The sequence below is a fragment of the Cricetulus griseus genome, chromosome 2, assembly GCF_003668045.3.
Source record: "Cricetulus griseus strain 17A/GY chromosome 2, alternate assembly CriGri-PICRH-1.0, whole genome shotgun sequence".
Lineage (NCBI taxonomy): Eukaryota > Metazoa > Chordata > Mammalia > Rodentia > Cricetidae > Cricetulus > Cricetulus griseus.
In genome coordinates this window covers 254,145,068-254,167,299 of record NC_048595.1, presented here as the reverse complement: position 1 = coordinate 254,167,299, position 22,232 = coordinate 254,145,068, and the positions used below count along the sequence as shown (strand labels likewise).

Here is a 22,232-nt window from a genome sequence, read left to right as displayed (position 1 = left end):
CAACATCCTTAGCCATCAGGGAAATGCAAATCAAAACAACTCTGAGATACCATCTTACTCCTCTCAGAATGGCTAAAATCAAAATCACCAATGACAGTTTATGCTGAAGAAGACGTGGAGAAAGGGTAACACTTCTCCACTGCTGGTGGGCGTGCCAACTTTTACAGCCACTTTGGAAATCAATATGGCGACTCCTCAAGAAAATGGAAATCAGTCCACCACAAGATCCAGCAATTCCACTCCTAGGCATATACCCAAAAGAAGCACATTCATACAACAACGATATCTGTTCAACAATGTTCACAGCAGCACTATTTGTAATAGCCAGAAACTGGAAGCAGCCTAGATGCCCCACTACTGAAGAATCGATAGAGAAAATGTGGTACATTTACACAATGGAGTACTACTCAGCAGAAAAAAATGGAATCTTGAAATTTGCAGGAAAATGGATGGAACTAGAAGAAACCATTCTGAGCGAGATAACCCAATCACAAAAACACAAACATGATATGTACTCACTCATATGTGGAATTTAGACATAGAGTAAAGGTTTACCAGCCTACAATCCACTGCCAGAGAAACTAGTAAACAAGCAGGACCCTAAAAGAGACAAACATTGTGTCCTGGACAATGGGAAAGGGTCAAGATCCCCTGAGCATATTGAGTTCATGGGAATAGGGGGCAGGAAGCTAGGAGAATGAGAAGGGAAGAAGAGGTGGGATGCAGAGGATGTGAAAGAGCAGAAAGGTTGAGTCAGGCGAATAATAGAAGATAAAATGAATGGAGACACCATAACAGAGGGAGACATTTTAGGTTTACACAGAATCAGTCACTAGGGAAATGTCTGGAGATCTACAAAGATGACACCATCTAACAATCTAAGCAACAGAAGAGAGGCTACCTTAAATGCCCTCCCCTGATAATGAGATTGATGACTGATTTATATGCCACCCAATAGCCCTCATCCAGCAGCTGTTGGAAGTAGAAGCAGACATCCACAACTAATCACTGAACTGAAATCCAGTTGCAGAGAATAATGAGTAATGGGCAAAGGGATCTAGACCAAGCTGGTGAAACCCACAGAAATAGCTGACCTGAATATCGGGGAGCTCTTGGTCCCCAGTTTGATAGCTGATATACCAGCATGGGACTGATTCAGACCCCAGGAACATGGGTTTCAGTGAGGAAACCTTGGAAATCTACAGGACCTCCTGTAGTAGTTCAGTACTTATGCCTAGCATAGGTGTGGACCTTGGGAGCCCAATCCACATAGAAGAGTACTCCCTGAGCCAAGACAATGGGGGTGGGCCTAGACTTTATCCCAAAGTATATGAGAGACTCTTATGACTTCCCCCATGGAAAGCCTCACCCTCCCTTGGGAGCAGAAAGGATATGTGATAGGTAAGGTGTTAGTTGGGGGGGCGATTGTAGGGGAGGGAGTGTGAACTGGGATTGACATGTAAAACAATCTTGTTTCTAATTCTAATAAAAATGTAATTTAAAAAAAGAAAATACACTTGAACGTATGATGCTTCTGGAACACAGACTTAGTTTGGAAAGAGATGCTACATGTCAAGATTTATGAAGAATTTGTTTTCAGCATAGAGCTTTTGTAGTGACTTTGGTACAGAATTGACAGTGTCTTTATAACACTATACAAGTTGGACAATTAGCACAGGGAATCTGAATACTAACAGGGAAATTATTTTGATTTTAAGAAGGTTCCTGCTTATTGGTAATGTTGTCTGCAGCAAAGTGTAGAATAATAACACACCAAAGGATATTCTCCCGTGTTGAGCTTTGCAGGATAAAGTGGACACTGTTCACCTGCTTTCCATGTTGAACAAAGGACTCTCCAGACTCTCACCACTTACAGAATGGCCAACATCATGGACATCTGAGATTCTACCAGCTAGAGACAAGAGTTAAAACCATGGCATCTCAAAATACATAGACACTCCATTATACAATGAAAGGCAATATTTCCTCTCAGACTTAGAAGGCATTTAACTTCCTTCCTGATCTACAATAATGAAATAGAAAGAGGAGGTGGGAAAGGAGAGAGAGAGGGAGAGAGAGAGGGAGAGAGAGAGAGAGAGAGAGAGAGAGAGAGAGAGACAGAGACAGAGACAGAGACAGAGACACAGAGAGAGACAGAGAGAAACTGAAAACTGGGAAGGCATCAGTTTTGAAAGCTCAAAACCATTCTCCCCACACACAATCTCCTCCAACAAGGCCACACCTCATGGTAGCACCAAAGGTTTTACTAAAGAGAAGGATCAAATATTCAAATATATAAACCTATGGAGGCCATTCTCATTTAAACCACATACACACACCATTTATGATGTTTGTTATAATAGTTATACACACTGAAGCAATACTAACATCTTCTATCTCCATTTTCTTCAATATCAGGCAATTTCCTTGTTCTTCTTAGTTAAAATGAAAATATGCTCACTTATCTGCTGTTTTCTTTGTCCTACTCCCATCATACTGTCATTTGTGAGAGATACTTTTATATTTTCAAGTTTCCTTGGTTTTTTTTTTTTGCTTGTGGGTTTATTCCATCAACAGAAAATTAATTCATATTTATAGCCATTGTTTATTTTCAATTTGATTTAATAGTTGCACTTCCTTCTTTGTGAATCTCATGCTCAACACCCTGTTAGTGTGGAATGGAATGTTTCATGTGAATTACCTCAACTTAGCTCTGCTTGCTTTGCTTCAGATAGAAAAGTCCACCATTTCCCTCTACTTAATCATACAGTTCCAGCTTGTGTGTTGATGGGGATTAGTGCTTAAGTTCCTATTGCTTACTTGATTATCTTTGTTCTAACTATTGTCTCCCTTTACCGAATCCTGGTCTTGTTCACTCCTTGTTAGCTTTTTCTATAAAATATACAATTAGTTTATTCATTTGAGTATTCTTTTTTGTTTGTTTTTCAAGACAGGATTTTTCTGTGTAGCTTTGGAGGTTGTCCTAGAACTCCCTCTGTAGACCAGGCTGGCCGAGAACTCTTAGAGATCCATCTACTTCTGCCTCTGGAGTGCTGGGATTAAAAACATGTGCCACCAATGCCTGACTGAGTATTTGTTTTTAATGTAGGCATTCACAGCTGAAAATTTCCCTTGAGTATTTCTTTCACTTCATCCCATGATTTTTTTTTTTTTTTTTGGTGCCCTGGCTTATTTTCATTCATCTTGGGTGTTTTTAAGATTTCCCCTGAGATTTCTGCTGTCAATTATTCATTGTTTAAGAGTATGTTAATTCCTACATCTCTGAGAATTTTAAAGTTTTTTTCCTTAATTTGTAACATCAGTCTATTGTGCCAAGAAAATATTTTTTATATAATTTCAATCTTTTAAAAATGTGTTTAGATGTTTGGTGTCCAAACATATGGTCTATTCTTGAAGAGATTCCATGCATCTTTTGAGAACGAAAGTCACCTTGCTTTTTGTTGATGAATATTCTGTATAAGTTTGAATTATATTTTCCTATTCCTATATTACTAAGTTCTTTGGCTATTCTAGCCACTGCGAAACGTGAGAAAGAGTTGGTCCAAACACTATCATATAGCAGAGTGGAGCTTTTCTTCCTTTACATATTTCAGGAATCTTGTTTCTCTTATTGGTGGAGAAATGTAGTTCTTTAATTTAGACTGACTACAATTTATGAAATCTCAGTTTGACAACTAAAAAGCATCACACACATGAGTAATAATTATTCAAAACTCTATCTTCAAATTGCCAATAACATCTCTACTATTATTATATTTTTCAAGACAATGCCATGAATAATATATGCGATGAATGTTGTTCACCCTGCCTGGCACATAATGAGTATATATATGAGAGTAGAAATGTAGATATTTAGTTATGTTCCTGAATTGGAAAGATTTATGAGGTTTTCTGAAACTCTTTTGAGTGTTGTGAAATGGCCTTGCTAAATCAGAATTCAAACTTCCATATTTGAAACAGAAGATGATGACACTAGCTGAGTCAGGTAAACTCTCCTCCAACTTTGATTACCATCTTGTGTTTCTTAGAAATTTAGAACCTGGGTTTTAATAAATTTAGAATAATCCTTTATGTGGAAATGGGAGGAAAATAGGAAATGCATGCTTTCTAATGCCTCACTCACATTAGCTTTACTTACAAGCATGGAGATGTGCTGAGATTGGAAAGAGGGCAATGTCTTTTATCTAGCAGTTGGTTGTTTTCCCTTTCTTAGTTCCATTCTACTCAGAAAAAAATTATCATTTGATTATCCTTTCAAATTTTGATTTGAAAAATCCCTCTTCCGGTTTCCATTAAGTATGACTGGGGAATAAAATGGAATCATTGCTTGAACATCAGGAAATTGTACTGCAAGCCTCAGCTATTTTAAATATTTATAATAATTCTCCTTAATGCACTTAGTATGCATTATACAGTTCAGGGATACCATGTGCTTTTCTTGCTGCCTTTCCTAATTGAGTTAGTATAGACACTGCAGGGAAGTCATGAATGAAGGGGAGCAGTGGTAAACATTTCTTAATTTTCCCATCATTTGACCAAACAAGCTCATCACCATGGAAGACATTTCCATGCTGCTCACTTCTATGAGTTGTCTTCTGCAACTCATGACCAATAATGAGGCTGTACAGTTTTAGCCTTTTCTTTGTGTTTGGCAATTTTGTTTTGTGCGAGCTAAAGTTAGGGAGACAAGAAAAACAAGAATGAGGCAGTTCAAATGCTGGGAGTCTTAGAGCAGGTTTTCTCTAGGGGAGAGAGTATGGGCTTCTCTTTTGAAAAAAAAAAAAAAACCCGAAAACCACCTGACAAAATTGACAATGGAAAAAAGAGTGGAGCACCCAAAAGTGCTTAATTATTCCTTCCTTGCTCTATTGGAAATATTAATTCATTCTCTGGACAGGTATGTGTTTCTTGAATGAATTAGTGTTACCCTGACTCCATGATTGGAAATCCTTTCCCAATGAGAAGGATCTAGACATAACATGTTGCTCCCTCACTGACTCTTGGATATTATGAATATGAGTGCATAAAAACCAGGATGAGTAGTATTTCTAAACATCTACCTATGTCTGATTTCAATAGCCACTATTTCAGTTATGATGCTTAATAATAGCAAATACCCCTGCCATAACCAGCCTTGCATTGTAATGACACATATTTCATGTTTCAGCAATCCAGAGCTGGTGTGCTCAGGAAGTTCTTTGATTCACTGCCTCTGGGCATCAACAAGAATCCATGTTAGGTGTCTCACAACTGCTTTTAACTTCTGCAACATGAAATTCTACACCCTCTTTTAGCCTCCAAAAGTACCCCTATATAAGTGAAATGCATTATTTATAAAAATATCTAAAGAAGAGAAAGTTTGGAGCAAGCCAACCTTTTGTTTTCTGCTCAAACACCACCCAAACCGCAGACCAGCAATAGGATGAAAGACAATTAGCATGACTTTTTGGAAAATTGTGCTCAGAATATTGCGCTGTAAGATTTATTGTACTAACCATCTAAAGAATTTTTCATAATCCTAGGTTTAATAAACTACCTATAAAAGCTAAGAACATCCACATTTCCAAACCTTGGCATTTCTCTCTTGGGTTCTTCCTGGTCAGGTAGCATGGGATCATTTCTGCAGTTGCTCTTAAAGATAGGAGAATGCGGAAGATCAGGCCTCAAACCTGAACCACAACCAGGCCATGCTAGAAAATCTTGACACTGAGGGGCTGCTTTCTATATGTGAGTATCAAAAGTCCCTATGCTCTTCCTAAACATTTGTGATGCTAGAGCTCCAAGTAGGTGTGCCTTGGCAAAGCTTGGTTGGCCATTCAGGTATATTGGGGAGCACATACCATGACTAGACTTATTGATAACCTTATTTTTCATTTCTAGTGATGAATGAACATTCATCATTTATACATCAAATATTTTAGGAATATCCTGTTTGTTTCCCAAGAGGGGACTTCCCAGAAGCAGATAAGCATGTGATGCCAAATACCTCTATAGATGAAATTAGAATTTTAATGGACTTTACCATTTTACACTTTGTTAATTTACCACTTATGTGAGAGGATCAGATTTTAATTTTGATTTCTTATTTGAAGTGAGTACCATCAAAAATCTTCCTATTTTAATGATCTTATAATGTTTTGCTTTAAAGGTAAAAGAGCTTTTGACATGTATTCTTAAGAAAGAAAAGAACACAGTACAAAAATACACATTCTGGCTACTTCTACAAAGCAGAAAAGTGAACTTTTAAAAATTTAATCTAAGTTTTAACTTAACTTCCAGGCTTTACTTTATGAAATAGAATCAAAGGTCCCTATTACTCACACATTCGTTGTTTCAAATTCCTCTAAATACCATCCAAAATTTCATACTCCTCCTAGAGTGTTTTCCTGCAAAACAATAGAGTGACAATAGCCTCTCTGCCTACACCCTGAGAAGTATGCTAGGCATGGTTTTTCTTAGGTGAAATATACAAATAATCACTAAATTCTCTGTTCCCCTTCTGAGGTTTCTGTGCATCTTAAGGGACAAGATGCCATTGGTAATGTATTTATTCGCCAGTTTTATGCTAGTGTGGGATTTGATTGCACATCAGTTGCATGGAGGAATTTCTGAGCATCACTTAACCCAATTCATGGTTTCAAGTATTAGGTCATGAGACTATTACACATTGAATAATTCTAATAATAGCAACCCTAGCTCTGGTACACCTTTTGGTTTTGGTTAATAGTGACTTCTTTGAATAGAATTTTTGATTGCTTATTCCACTTTATCTTCCAGTCAAGCCTTTCTAGTATGTGTGGGTTCTGTTGCTGATCACAATTACAAACTCTCTATCTCTTGATAGTTGTTAAAATATTAATAGGGTTTTCTTTTGGCTTCTTTTTTCAAGAGATTTTACTTGATGAATTTTGCATTCTGAAAAGCACACTAGGCAGCATGATATTCTCCAGCCCATCTTGATAACTTTACTGATTCCTACTGGGAATTTCTTATACATCAATTTCTATATGGTTTGAGCTCTTGATTGCATGGTCTGCTAAGATAACACAGTGATACAAATTCCATCCGTTTTTCTTATATTCATAACAAACAGAAAAATGATGCCTTTGATTAGTCTATCTATTTTATTTTGTTCATCCAATTCTTGGCAGTTCAAGAAAGTTGAAGTATGCATTGTTGAAAGGGTGAAAGGAACAAAGACAGGAGACATACTATTGTGCACGATGGAGAACTTGACCTTTGTGATCTATTTTGAAGACTCTGATATCACTTTTGATGTCTTTGCTAAGAAGTTTCTTTGACTCTTATAAATTTTGAGAAGCAAACTATTGAATTTATGGCAACCACTGTGTCATTAATGTCTCAGGTAGGCTGGAAAACTGTTTTCAAATTCAAAGTACAATAGCACTCTTACATCCATCAGGCCAGAATCAGATACTTTCTTTAAGAAAAGCAGACAAGTTTAACTTCAGTGTTCTTTTTTACATGTCTCATTAGTCATACCTTAGCATGTATTTATGTCTGAACTGAAAATTAAAGGGAGTACTATCAGATTAGGTAGACTGGGCACACACATAGGCATAATGCATACCAAATTATATTCCTCACATTCCCTTGTACTTAGTGCCTAGACACTGGATTATTTTCAATGAGTTCTAGATTTTGTATTATAGCTAGTTACTCCTAATATTTCTGAAAACATTTTTCCTACTACCTCAGAAAAACATCCTTCATAAATCTATGCTGTAAGAGAAGTACATCTTCAAGAGAATTGAGTAGAAAAATTGTTTTATGCTATTATGAAACTCTAACTTGTATATAAAGGACAATTTCTATATTGATTTATATGGCTTGACTTCTTCTGATCCATATTTTCTGATAGTTGATGAAAAAAGATTATATATTCTATATATTAGATTATATTCTTGAATAATTCTACAAAACCCCCTAAAATAGCATGTTTGAGATCAGAAAATGAAATCAATAAGATTTTTCCAAATTCTAAGAATAAATTTATGGTATCAATGTATCAAAATTTCTGAGCTTCATCTCCGAAATGAAACTTCCCTATTTTTGGCATGGTTTGCCCCTAAAGGTTCCACCCACTGTATGTGATGCTGTGAAACACTGGTGTTCCTTCTCTGTGCATACAACAACCTTGTCATTTCTGAATTGTATTATCAGCAATTGTCTTTAGTTTATGCCTTAGTCATTTCACTTTTAGCAGTCTTTTATATTCCAAATTTATTGTTCTTGTCTCACACACCTTAACTTTTCCATGTATTCTTATCATCAGTAAAACATTATTTTCACACAATTTATTTTGCAATCCTCCCTGTCTGGACCTGGGCTCTTTTCACTACTGTGATATGCTCTTCTTGTTTGGGTCTTCCTGAAATCCCATCAATGACAAACTGTTGTGATTTGTATTAAGTGCAATCTTCTGTCAGGAAATGTCAAGGATCTTCTATCCTCACTCTGGATATCCTGCATCGCATTTGACTTTTCAAAATCCCACTCTATAAGCAACTCAGCATGCAGCTCCCTTTCCAGATGAGTACTCCTGAGCCATCTCCTCATCCACTCGGGTCCCCTCCTTCACAATCATTCCTCATTAGGGCTAATTCCTACCCACATGCACATGGTGAACTGACAGTGCTGATTTGGCCTGTTCAGACTCTGGCAGTTCTGACAGAAATTCAAACTTTGAGCAGCCTGGGGAAAGAATAAGAGGCAATTTGCAGTTCAATATGGGAGTAGATTGGAAATTGCTGGAAAAAATTCTTGCATTAAGGCTTGTTCATGTAAGTCAGCAAGATCAGTTCACTTAAAAACATCAGGTTCTGATTTTCTTTTTGTGGTGTATATTTAGTCTTACATGCGATAGTCTAATTAATTGGGTGTGGTTTTCCTTTCACATTTGTTCCTTTTGTCTCCATTTAGCCTGTTCTCATCTTTATTCAACAGAACATGGATGAAAATGATGTATCTTAGCTTTATTTTCTGAAGGAATAGTGGGACTTTGAAAGCATTTTATAATGCTTTCTTTTTCCTCCTGTCATAGATGCCACCATTCCTGTCCTAGCCTGAATGTTCATGGCACTCCCAAATTAATATCTTGAAGTCCTACTCCCCCCCAACCCACCTCAGGTGACATAAAGCATTTGGTGATTAAACTGACCTCAGGTCAAAGTATGCCTTTGGTCGGATATGACACATGTTCTTAGACACTGTGTGAGGGTCATTGTCAACAGGGTGGGCCAGCAAAGCCAGGGGACTGACCAGACACTGAACCTCATGGGAGCCTGACTTAGAACTTCCAGACCCACAAACTGTGAACAAGCCAATTTCTGTTGTTCCTTATCTATTGTAACTCAATAATGACAGAAGTATCAGATTAAGACAGTGTTTGTGCTCCTATTGGTTATGTTTGAAAGAATATTTGGTAACAGTTTAACAACCTAAGCTTACTCATTCATTCCACAACACATTTTTAATTAAAGGTTCATAGTGTATATATCCCCAACAATGAAAACTAAGGATTCTACATTTGAAAACCTTTAGCCTCTGAACTACCTTCACAGGATCATAGAAAGAACTCAGTAGCCATTCAGCTTAGAACAAAGACATTCTAGTCATTTGAAGTCAATTTAAGCACAAACAGAGGTCTTTACTTCACAATGTAGTGAGGCAAGTAAGGAAAAGTTAACAGAGACCATAAAAAAGTGAAAAAAGGCATGGAGTTTTTGATACTCGTTGATGAGGTCCACACTTTGATAACACAGTGATAAGTAGAGTTCTACTCTGCTTCTGATCTTCTCACTTAACTCTGCTCATTCCTGTGAACTCTCCCATTACAAACACCTACACACTTAGTACCTGACTGATACACACTTCTGGTTCCCAACACTTTGTTGAAACTTCCCCTTCAGACATGAGAGAAGGAGTCAACAGAAAAAAGAATTGACTATGATGTGTGTATCCTAGCTTTAACAACATACAGCCCTTTACACTGCTCATAAGTGTTTTCAATGAATGTTTCTAGATAACAAAACTCACTGTCTACACAGAAAGTAAATTGGTTTGTTATGCAAAAGTTTAAAGATAATTAATTTAGAAACTCATAAATATTTAGAGAAATGATTTGAAAATTGATACATATGCTTTAAGGTCACATTAAATCTAGTTTACTTTATACTAGATTTAAAGGCTTTTAACTGTATGCCTTGTGTATGTGGTCCCTCTTGGACCATAGGCAAGCTCTAACTGACAGTTTGTGAGACTTAAGTTTGAAACTGTCAATCCCCCCAACACCCATCAAATTTTTCTCCTTTCAAGAAAGTTTAATTTTTATTTGAATTCATAGTATATGAATAAATAATTCAACATTATTCATTATTAATAATTTCAAGAAAATGAAAAATAAGTATTCTGTAGAATTAAAATATGAAGAACTTTGACTCTAGGGTCTTTAACAATAATTTATCAATGTTGCTAAAATAATTTTTTGATAAATGTAATAAAATAACTCAATTTTAGTGCTATCATTTTAAGTTTACTATATTTTCTAGCAAATAGGTTGATGAAAAGTAAATTTTAAGTAAAAATACAAAGAAAAATAGAATAGAATTTGATGAGTGTTTCAGCATGGGATGAAAAGGAAGCAATAAAACAGTCTTAATTAAATTCAAAGATGGTTGAAATTCATGTAAGTTTCTGAGCTGCCTCTAAAGAAATCATCACGACTGTACTGGAAGTATAGAAGAGAACAAAGTAAAGAATATCAAAATAGTTAATTATAGTTCACTGGGTTAAGTGTTCATTATTCAAGGAAAGTTTAGTCTGATCATTTATGCTACAGTTTTTTATTTAATCTTCCTGGAATGCAAATAGAGTTGAGGTGATGTGGCACAGGAGGACCTACGTGAATTCTCTGCTTAATGTAGTCACAGAAATTAGAAACCATTTTTGTGTGTGCTATTTCTCCAGTAGATAAGATGATTATTAATTTAGAAACAAAACTGTGCAAAACTTGGATTCGTCACTATTTTGTTATGTAAGTTAGTATCTAAGAAATAATATTTTTGCTATGGATTACCTTTATGTATTATATCCTTATCTGTAATGTATCAAGTGTTGTCAGAGAAATTTCATCTTTTTGTTATGATTCTTTGTCAATAGGTAATTATATAATCATTTTAAATTTATTTCTGTCACATGTTTAATAGAACAAAACTTATAAGAATATAATTATTTTTACAGTGGTTTTATGCTGTGCCTACATAAATTTTCTTCTACTAAAGAGATTTTATAAGGGAAAACTAATTTAAAAACAAAGTAGAAGATATGACATATAAGAATAAACATTTTTAATTGAACTTGTCACTTGAAAATGGTAGACAAATACATTTATTTAGTCTGTAATGCATCATAACATGTGTGTGATCATATTGACACAAGTTATTTTCTTTAAGTAGAAAGGAATTGAAGAGCAGTGAAATAGAGAATACAACACTAATTACTTATGACAGGAAATATTATATTGCATCAGAACTAGCTTACAAAGGTCATATTGCTATTCACATTGAGATTGGTTCTTGTAGTCAGATGGAGAAATATGTGTCAATAATGTTCAAGTAAATTTAGAGGGAAACTTTCAAGCTTGTAGTATTTTTTTTTCCTAGTGGTATTGTTCCAACTATATATAGCTCATTCAAAACAAGAGGTTAAATGTTGAGTAACTCAATGTTACCAAAACACATCTCAATATTCTCCTGAGTTAAAAAAAAAATTCCCAATGGTTTACTATACGCTTAAACACTCAGTTTCTTATTTTTGATGTGTTGAGCAATTTATATTCCTTTTTGAATAAAGAAGATGGAGTGAACACTCGGAACTTGAATTTAGGACGGATTCTGTCACTAATGCCTTCTATAACACGTATTCAACCTCAAAACTGTGAGTAAAATAGCCACAAGACAAGTTTGTAAGTCTTTAAGTGTCACTGAATGTTAAGAAGGGTTTTTTTATTTTTTCATAGAAACAGCTGACCCGAGCTAGCAGGTGTTCAAGCACTATGGACTGACAGCTGGAGAACCTGCATGGGACCAAAGTCCTCTGAATGTAAATGACAGTTATCTGACTTGATCTTCTGGTTGCAGGGGGCTGGCAGTGGCACTAGGACCTATCCCAGGTGCTTGAACTGGCTTTTTGGAGCCCATTCCCTATCTTGCTTAGCCACACTACCAGTGGAGGGGCTTGGTCCTGCCTCAACTAGTTGATCCCCCAAGGGAGGCATGGATGGGGGTGTTAAGTGGGAGTGGGTGTGGGAGAATGGAAGGGAGGAGGAACTGGTATGTAAAATAAATTTTTTTTTAAAAAATTAGCAATGTTGAGAAGATAGTTTTGGATGCATAAATTTGGGGTATCTAATTAATTGTATAAAAGAAGTTTCTCTCCCCCACTCCTCTGTGTGTGTGTGTGTGTGTGTGTGTGTATGTTTGGTTTCCACTGAGCTTCAGGAACAACTTGGGAATAACTCATCATACTGATAACAATCAGCCATGGTAATAAGCACTATTCCTGTAGTACATTATTTGAAAAAAAGAATAAAATATCCTATTATGAGTGAAAAACTGAAATATAAAATCCTTCACAGCAATAAGACAAGTAGATGTCACAATGAGCTGCCACAGAGACTATGAAAATGAAAGGGGGAAATTAATGATGGAAAATGCCACTGAATGTTAAAAGAAGGGAAAACCATGAATGATTTATTCTCATTCTCACAGCAAAGAAGTCTTTTGTGACCATGATCAGAGGAGCTCCTTGATATAGTAGAAGTTGAAAGTGGGTTGTGATGATTAATAATGATTATAAACTTGATAGGATCTAGAATCACCTTACAGCCCTAGGCTGGAAAACAAAACTAACTACAAACTTTGGAGCCCACAAGATTCCACTTACAGTTCTAGATGCTAGATATGGAGCATCAGGATTCCATGTTAGCCTAGAAGATTTGGGGGGTATCAGTATATACTACTCAATCCGACTTTGCATTTCTGGATAATCTGAACTCTGGTTCTCACATATGAATGAAAATTGTTTTACCCATTGTATGTACTATTCTGTGGCTACAATAACGTAGGAAAGAGTTTATTTTAGAAGATGTTTCCAGATGGAGTGTAATGTTGAAAAAGATGTGACATGGTAACAGGATTCTGGCTGATCAAATTTTATTACATACAGAAGTATGAGAAAGAGAGAGAGAGAGAGAGAGAGAGAGAGAGAGAGAGAGAGAGAGAGAGAGAGACTATAAAACCTTAAAGACTGCTGTAATGATATTCTTCTTCAATTAAGGCTGTACCACTTAAATGTTTTATAATGTTCCCCAAATAACCCTACTGTGGTTTCAATTAGTGTGGCCTGCATGGATCTGGCAGAGAGAATATGTTGCAGTCATGTCCACTGCAATTGCAGTTCTAGCTGCTTCATAAGGTTTGGCTTCAGGGTCCGAATCAGACTCTGACAGTGAGGGCAGTCAGTGTCCACTGCCAGCCACCAACTCTCATGCACTTGACCAAATCACCTTCAGCCAAGCCCTCTCTGACAGTGGCGGTAGACTCAGCTCCACAGGTGGCAGTTAAAGAAGATTTGGAGACAGGAGTTCACCTTGACCCTGCTGTCAAAGAACAATATAATCCTACCTCTACCTATGAGACTATGTTTGCCCCTGAGTTTAGACTAGACAATCCCCGTGGAACACAGCAAATGGCTGCTCCTAGAAATACGCTTTCTGGCTAACCAGAACAAGAACATTTCACTGACTTCATGCCTGGACAACAAAGAAGAAAATTTGCCACATATGACTATACACTGGCCCCTTCATTAGATAATCATCAAGTGTCTGTTAAATGTATTGGTTCTGTGGCAGAAGCTGAAAAGAATCAAGGTTTACCTGTATTTTAAACTGGTTAGAAGAAAACAGAAAGCAGGAAAAAGTTCAAAGAAAATAACGCATCTAATATTGATCTAATATTTCCTGGGATCCAAACCTTCAGAGGAAAAATAAAAGGAATTGGATGAAATCACAGCGAAGTGGCAGAAAAAAAAAGGCAAACAGCAAGAGGAGACACCTGGGGAGAAGAAGATGATCTTACACGTTAAAGAAATGTACTACTATCAAGGCAGAGTCTGCCTTCACATACCTCAGGATTTTGGTGTTAATCTACAGTTGTCTGTTCCACCTGAAAAATGTTATCTTTGCAATAAACAAATTCATGTGTGGTCTGGACACACAAATGGTGTCAGTGCAGTCAGGTTGTTTCCTGCATCGGGATATATGTTGCTGTCTTATTCCATGGACTGTAAAATTAATCTATGGGTACTTTATAGAGACCAGCTCTATCTGAGAATATTTACTGGGCACAGTAAAGCTGTGAGGAATATCTGCTTCAACACTGCAGGAACATGGTTCCTCAGTGTGGTATATGATAAATACCTGAAGCTCTGGGGCACAGAGCCAGGACAGTGCATATCAATATCTACAAACCAAAAAGGACCCTATTGTGTCAAGTTCAATCCCAATAAAGACTAGTAAAATCTGTTTGTGGCTGGAATGTCTGACAAAAAGATTATGCAGTGGGACATTCGAAGTGGAGAGATTGTTCATGAATATGATTAACATTTGGGAGCTGTCAACACCATTGTTTTTGTTGGAGAGAATCAAAGACTAGTAAGTAGGACTGATGATAAGGGCCTGAGAGTTTGGGAATGGGATATCACTGTGGATTTTAAGTCCATTGCAGAACCATGCCTGCAGTAACTTTGTTTCCAAATGGGAAATGGCTAGCATGCCAGTCAATTGATGATCAAATCTTAATTTTTGGAGCACAAAACAGATTCAGTTTAAATAAGAAGAAAAATTTAAGGGACTTATGGTAGCAGGCTATGCTTGTCAGGTGGACTTCTTACCAGACATGAGCTATGTGATTTCCAGAGATGGAAATGGAAAATTAAACATTTGGGACTGGAAGACCACAAAACTCTAAGTCAGTTTAAAGCCCATGATAAAGTGTGCATATGTACCATGAGGCATCCACCTGAAATGTCCAAGGTTTTCACATGTGGTTGGGTTGGCTTAATTAAATTGTGGGACTAATGGCATTAACCCTTTAAAAATCTGGGGTCACTTTTGATCCAGTGTCATATTTAGCTATCTGATTATTAAAATGTGTTGGATGACAACAGCAACAAAAAGAGAGGCCCCTATAGGTTCATATGTTTAAATACTCCATCACCAAGGAATATTATTTGAAAGGAATCCAATTGCAGAGAAGGGCAAGTGATGAGCAAAGGGGTCCTGACCGGGCTGGTGAAACCCATAGAAACAGCTGACCTGAACAATGGGGAGCTCTTGGTCCCCAGACTGATAGCTGGGAAACCAGCATGGGACTGATCCAAGACCCCAGGAATGTGGGTGTCAGTGAGGAGAGCCCTCCGAAATCCACGGGGCCTCCTGTACTTATCCCTAGCACAGGTGTGGACTTTGGGAGCCCATTCCACATAGAGGGATACTCTCCGAGCCAAGACACATGGGGGTGGGCCTGGGCCCTATCCCAAATGATATGACTGACTCTGAAGAACCCCTCTGGAAGGCCTCACCCTCCCTGGGGAGCAGAAAGGGTATGTGATAGGTAGGGTTTTAGTTGGGGTGGTGGTGGTAGGGAAGTAGGGGAGGGAAAGGGAACTGGGATTGACATGTAAAACAATCTTGTTTCTAATTCAAATTTAAAAAAAGAAAAAAAAAAGAATCATAACAGGACAGAGCAATGAAAGTAAGAAACCACATAAAAATGTGTATGGTATTAGTAACTGAAAATGACATTTGAAAAATCAGTGTCAGAATTTCTTAACTAATGAAAGACACCAATTCAAAAAGTTTTTCGAAAGTTTTTCCTAAAATAACTAAAGAAATTAGACACTGAACATAAAAGTACAACTCCTAAAACCAAAAGACAAAGAGAAATATATCCAGAGAACAATGCCATATTACTTTTAAAGGAGAACAATAAGATTGTCATTTGTTCTTAGAATAAAAGATAAAAGCAAAAACTAGTTGCATAAAATTTTCAATGTCTTAAAAGAAAATATTTTCCAACTTAGAATTACAAAGCAAGTGATAACATCTTTCTGAAGTAAAAGCAAATCTGGTTGCTTCAAATAAAAATGGAGATATTTCCTTGCTTTCCAATTAGCACTAAAGCAAATAGTGAGAAATTTTTATTGTTTCTGTTGGTATTTGGTCAGTGTATTTTTTCCACAGAGAGAGAAAGGGAGGGAGGTTATCCTAGAAAAAAAATTTAAAAGGCAGAAAAAGGAAGGAGTATTTGAAAAGTATTTAGAGTGGAAATTATAAGTGTATTTAGCTAGAGATTAAATATAAATGAGTAACAAGTAGTGTCATGCACACATATGTCTACATGTAATATTTGTCGCTAATATGTAATAATATGTTTTAGGCTAATTTCAAAGGTGACAGAAAATGATAAGCCTATATTTCATATGATGTGGCAGAAGAAAGGAAATCTAAAGCAGTTGGATATTGGAAATGAAGAGAAGAAAATCTCACAGTAGAGTGAAACAGAGAGCAGACATGATAAGTATCAATCATACAACCATGATAGGCTGATGCCTATTTTGTCATGAAATCTACAGCAAATGACTTACCTATGACAGCAAGCAGGAGGGGGGGCACCTATAGGCACAGCACTCCTGAGGCAAGAGAGGAAGGGGGATGTCAAGTTCAAGAGCAGAATGACTTCCAGAGAGATTTTGAGTTTAGCTTGAAATATGTAGTGAGACCCTGACTAGTTGCTTTCCAACAAAAAGAGTTTAAAAAAAGCAAACAGAAAATGTAAAAAGGTTTATTATACCTTCATGTCTGAGAACATAGCTGAATAGTAGAATGCTTGCTAGAGTGTATAAAGTATTTGTCTTGTTCTCCAGGACTAAAAATAAGTTACAATAAAATATAACTTTTTAAAATGTCATGGTTCCAGAGAACACTATGCAACACAATTACCGAGTCCTAACTGGCTAACAGTTACCAGCATGGCAAGATAGGCATAAAGGTAGAATAAATGGCATTCATATGTTGGTGGCATCCAGCTGTTATTTGAATGTAAGGCCCATTTAATGAGCGAGAACTCATGCTTGGTACTGAAATCATAGCCAGATTTCCAGTGCTAGTGAGGTCATGGACATTTGGAAAAAAAAATTATTGCTACTTTCTAAACCAGCAAAATTTCTAAGGATATTCTAACTCCTTACAACCACAGATCCTATGTCAAAGGAGCCTCTCTTAACAGAAAATGGAGATGACCACAGAAAAAATCACAACTGGATACAAATGTGGAGATTAACAGATCAGGGGGAGCCCAGCCATATTGCATAAATTTGTATCACAATATCATAGCTCCTGCACTATGGCTAAAGGAGTATCTTTGAAGATAATGCAGAAAAAAATATGGCCATAAACAAGGAAATCTGGTGTGAAGCCATGTCTCTTAGAAATGGTTGCATAATAGTAAACAAGGAAGACCCTAAGAGAGACATACATGGTCTCCTGGAGAAGGGGAAAAGGTCAAGATACCCTGAGCAAATTGAGAACACAGGAAGAGGGTGAAGGAAGCTACGAGAATGAGAAGGGAAGAAGAGGAAGGATGCAGAGGTCATGAGGGAGTAGAAAGGTTGAGTCAGGGGAAGAATAGAAGAAAGGATATGTGATAGGTAGGGTTTTAGTTCGGGGGGGGGATGGTAGGGAAGGACAGGAGGGAGAAGGGAACTGGGATTGGCATGTAAAACAACCTTGTTTCTAATTCAAATAAAAAAAATCTGAAAAAAAAGATGGCTAAGGAGCTATACTCAGGACTAAAAATAAATAAATAAATGGCTGCATAAATAAGACCAGAACAAAGGCAATATCTACAGACATATTAATATGGGTGGGGATATTTGCAGAGCCCACTCCTAAACAAAGAACTACAGGCAACTAATGATTGGTGAGAAAAGAGAATTACCCTCTCCTATGGATGAGCCCACTGGTTGGTGTCCAGTGCATAGTGGATAACCTTGAAACCATAGATACACAAACAATAAAATGGAGTCATCAGGTTACATTGTACATACTTATGCATATACATAGATACATACATATATGCACAAATACAATAAAAAGAAGCTATCAACTTGAGAGTATGGCGACATGGGAAGGGTTAGAGGGATGATGGCAGGAGGGTTTGGAGGGCACAAAGGACATGGGAAATGATGCTATTACATTTCAATTAAAACATATTATAAATAAGTAATAATGAAGAAAATATCAAAATTGATAAAAAATGATAATGATCATATCTTGGTGCTGAACCCCATGTTTATCAGTAAAATTTCTTTATAGAAGTCTTCCAAAGGTGACTAATACAAGAATCAATGTTGAATGCTGTGAGGTAATAGGCATTTGTGTAAACAACCCTCATTGCATTAAAAAGAAAGTAGTAGTAGTAGTAGTATGAAAGGAAGATGAAAGCTCCCTAGAGTTCATGGGAGTTGGCACTTGATGACTGCTAGCCTCAGAAGATATTAAACAGTGCTGTGGTGGTTTCAATTAGAAAGGCTCCAACAGACTCATGTGTTTGAATCTGGATCCCTAAGGAGTAGCACAATTAAATGTGGCCTTGCTGGAGTAGGTATGGCTTTGTTGGAAGAAGTGTGTCATTGCGGGTTGGCTTTGAGTTCTCAGAAGCTAAAGCCAGGCCTAGTGTGTCTCAGTTTCTCTCCCTACTGCCTACTGATCTAGATGTAGAACTCACACCATGTCTGCCTGTATGTGTCCATGCTTATCACTATGATGAAAATGGACTAAACCTCTAAAACTGTAAGCCAGCCTCAATTAAATATTTTCCTTTATAAGAGTTGCCATGATCATGATGTCTCTTCACAGCAATAGAAACTCTAAGACACTTGTAAAACAAAATAGAATAACCATAGGACCCAGCTATGTTACTCCAAGACATATTTGTAAATAGTTCTACAACCTTGCATGTCTTTGTTTCCAGGGAAATGGAGGGTAGCCCAGTCTTAACAGATAAGTACCATGTCCCTTTTCATATGAAGATTTTGACTGCCTAAGTGTAACCATATGTGAGTTCATCCAACTAGAAAGGAAACCAGGAGACTGAAAAAGAAGGGCTTTAAGTCAGGGTAGAGAAGGTAATAGATCAAAATGGAAGAGAGAGTACTGAGTGCCAATTGTGTTTGAGTAATGGCTATAATAAAAAACACTAAAGGTAGCCAATGTTGCAGAGGATGTGGAGTAAGGGAAATACTCCTCTACTAATGGTGGAAGTGAACACTTGTACAGCCATTTTGGAAATCAATATAGCAGTTTCTCAGAAAGTTGGGAATTGACATACCTCAAGACCCAACTATACCAATCTTGGGGGTATACCCAAAGGACTCTCAATCATATCACAAGGACACTTGCTAAAATATATTCACAGTAATCTTATTCATAATAGCCAAAATCTGAATATGACCTAGATGGCCCTCAACTGAACAATGGATAAAGAAAATCTGGTACAATTACATAATAGAGTATTACTCAGCAGTAAAACCCAATGAAATCGTGAAATTTTCAGGCAAATGGATGGAAGTAGAAAAAAATCCTGTGTGAGGTAACCCAGACCCTGAAAGACAAACATGGTATCTACTCACTCATAATTGGGTATTACCTGTAAAAGATAATCAGGCTACAGTCCACATCCCAGAAAAGGTAGGTAACAAGGAGGGCCCAAACAGAGATTTATTTCCCTGGAATATTTCTCTGGGAAGCAATAATTAGAAGAGATTTCCTGGGTAAATTGGGAGGGATGAGTGGGGATTGTGAGCAGGGTGGAGGTATGGGAAATGAGGGATCCAGTTGGGTGGGTTGGGGGTGGGATAGATAGAGAGACTAATGAAAGTGATATCTTGATATGGGGAAAATTTGGGGGTTAGAGAGAAACCTGGTGCCAGGGAAACTCCAAGGAACCCACAAGGATGACCCAACTAAGACTCCTAGCAATAGTAGAGGGGTTGCCTGAACTGGCCTTCTCCTGTAATCAAACTGGTGACTATCTTAATTGTCATCAGAGAGCATTCATCCAGTAACTGAGAGAAGCAGATACAGAAATGCATAACCAAGCACCACACTGTTGAAGAGAAAGAAGAAGAATTGTAGGAGCCAGAGGGATCAAGGTTATGAAAGGGGAATCACAGACAGTTGACCTGAGTTTGTGGGAGCTCATAGACCAATAGCTAGGACGGACCAGGGTCTTTTACATGACAATTTTGCAGCTTGGTCTATTTGTGGGGCTCCTAGCGGCAGGATCAGAACCTGTCCCAGGTGCTTGAGCTGACTTTTGAGTCCACAAGCTCATCTGCCTGGTGCAATCTTGATGAAGGGAAGGAGCTTCATCCTGTCACAAAATGATTTGCTATGATTTCTGACTTCCTTAGAATGCCTACCCCTTTCTAAATGAGATGGAAGAGGAGTAGATGGGTAGAAGGGAGGTGTGTGGAGGAAGCAGGAGAAGAGGAGGGAGGGTAAATTGTAGTCTGTATGTCAAATAAATGAAGACGTAATGAAAAAATAAAAAAAAGAAAAATGATGTGACAACCTTTTAATAAAGAAAACTTCCTAATCAATGTTTAATTTTCATATGTAAATTCCATCAACAACAAGGAAACAGGCAATTATTGAACTGTAAGAAATTACTAAATGCCTATTCATAAAGTATTTCTAAAATGTCACCTAGATCAATCTGCACATAATGAATAAAGCACCAGTATCTTTCTTGATCTAAATACTATTGACCTTTACAGTCAAAACAACCATCCAGGGACAAGTATCATGAGGACAATTTTAAGTAATGATTAGTCTATGTGACATTTGTACAAAATGATAGTTTTGTATCAGATTCATATACCTGACCTCTTTAGCTTTGCATTTTAGGTCACTAAAGCATTTATTCTGTGTTTTTAACAATGTTATTTCTTTTGCCCAGAGAAATGGTTGAGCAGATAAGAACAATTGTTTCCAAGCCTCAGTTACATCCCTGGAACGAACATGAACACATAGAGAACCCATTCCTATAAGGTGTATTCTTGTTATACATACACAGGTGTGCCTGCACACACACACACACACACACACACACACACACACACACACACACACAGAGAGAGAGAGAGAGAGAGAGAGAGAGAGAGAGAGACAGAGACAGAGACAGAGACAGAGACAGAGACACAGTGATACAGAGAGAGACAGAGACAGAGTGAGAGAATAAAAACTGAGTAAATGCAAAAGAGTTAATTTAAAGAAATTTGAGGTTTTGACTCATTAATAAGTCAAGACTTAGAAAATAAGGGGATGGATTTTATTTCCTGTTGCTATGAGCACCCTCACATCTGCCCATTATAAATAAGAGCATTTAGAAGGTCTTTTGTTAGTCCTTAAATGTTAAATCATAAATGCTGATTTGCCAACTAGAATCTACTGGCATGTGGTCTTAGAGTGTTCCCCATAATAAGTAGATGTTTAGGTGATAGATTTTCAATTCCTTACTTTTTTGAATTTCTTTATAGCAATGTTTGGGGAAAAGTTTTTCTAAAGATGATTATCTTCATTTTATCCTCCAGTAAAACTTCTGAGTAAATTAAGATAGTTTATTATTAAATCTCCAAGTCAAATTTATGCTATGGTTTTTGATTTAACATGATTAATAGTTAAAGCGCAGATGTATCCTCTAAGGAGTTATAAACTTGTCTCCTGTTTAACCCATGTCCAGAATTAATCATGATGAATTGAAAGAGGGGAGTGATGCATATTTCTTTCTTAGTCAAATACTAACTTTTCATTCAGATATTTTATTTACATATGATAAAATGCTTGAAGCTAAGGCTTACTGTCTTAAGAAAACGAAGGGTTACATCAGATTTTTTGTTACTTTTAGTTAGCAGCAGGTTCAACATACATTTAAAAATCTTAAAATTTTAAGCATTTGTAAATTCAATTCTACAGATAGCTTGATTCCAGTTTGTCTATTTCATTGACTCTATATCATTCATGTTTTCATTTTCCACATCTCCACCTTGTCAACCTCAGTCTGTTG

General features: G+C 37.0%; 1 pseudogene; it reads left to right on the top strand.

Moving 5' to 3' along the window:
* Nucleotides 1-13,481: 13,481 nt before the first annotated feature.
* LOC100766098 lies at nt 13,482-15,181 on the top strand (annotated as a pseudogene).
* Nucleotides 15,182-22,232: the final 7,051 nt, after the last annotated feature.